Genomic DNA, 1,311 nt, shown 5'->3' with positions numbered 1-1,311 from the left:
CCTCTCTGCAACACCTTTGCAACAAAATTAAATTAAATTTTAAAAAATGGGCTCATAATGTTTGTGTAATTTTCCTAATTGGGAATTAAGAGAGAAGACAGTAGACTAGTTTTATTCTGAAGGTCCAAAACATACTCTTCCATTCTACCTTACTGTCTACTCATTGATGTATTTTAAAAACAAAAATGTGTTTTAAACAAGAACTATCCTTTCACTAAGCCCCTATGAATGCTTCCTCTACTATCCTTAGGTATCCTTCTGGTTCATCCTTTGAGATAAGTCCCTAGGAGCTACTGCTAACCCGCTTTTTATTATGATTTTATTTGTTATTAATGAGGAATTGTATATTGAAGAGTTCACGATTGGTGAGAACCTGTGGGAGTTTAGCATGCAGTTAAAACTATCAGCCTCACATTTTGGAAAGCTCTGCATATTGATAATAACTGCCCCAGGCACTTTTTAGCAGTAAAGCACAGCACTTAGCTTATAATGATAGCTAATAGAAATATTCCCCAATAAATAAGATGTAGAACAACGATTTTTCTCTCCGGGAGCTTGTGGGCAATCAAGCAAAGCGTTTGGATAGACTTAACGCCTATAGCATTATGGATTTCTTTTCCTAATGAGGATGAAGAGCTTTTAAAGACTATGTTCAGAATGCATCTATTACTAGGGCAAACTTAAGTTAATAAATACTCATGGCTTTTGCAGCAAGTAAAAGTCAGTTGACTGTAACCAGAGGTGCTAGAGTTGTGGCGGAGGGACTGCTGGCTAAGAATGTAGTAGAGTACAACACCATGAGGAGTGGGATTAATTCATCTCTAGTAACTATTAAAGCAGATGATCTTTATTTCAATGGGATCATGTGGAGATTGAATGCCCATCTTTGTGAAAATGATGGTGAAGTAGGTTTTCAATCACTGGAGTTTGATTCCTTGCGCATAAAACTTGGCATTCTAACTACACATGGGTCTGAGAACAGAGGATTGCAGTTTGAAGCCATCCAGGGACAGGAAAGACTGTGAGACTCTTCAACAAACTACCTAAAAAGCTGTTCCTCATGGGGTAAAACATTAACCTTGAGCAGAAAAGCTCAGAGACAGAGCCTAGAAACTGAATTCAAACTCCAGGGCCTACACACACACACACACACACACACACACACACACACACACACACACACACACACACACACATGCACGCAAAAGTAACTCAGCCAACATCATTGGGAATGAAGGGAACAGTGTCAAAGATTTTGAAGTATTGAATAATTCTTTCCTGAGAGAATTTATATAGAATTTTTACCCAGGG

The sequence above is a fragment of the Dipodomys spectabilis genome, unplaced genomic scaffold, assembly GCF_019054845.1.
Source record: "Dipodomys spectabilis isolate Male_0828 unplaced genomic scaffold, ASM1905484v1 ptg000475l, whole genome shotgun sequence".
NCBI classification, from domain to species: domain Eukaryota; kingdom Metazoa; phylum Chordata; class Mammalia; order Rodentia; family Heteromyidae; genus Dipodomys; species Dipodomys spectabilis.
The sequence above is the reverse complement of the archived record's forward strand: the minus strand, read 5'-3'. Positions refer to the sequence as shown.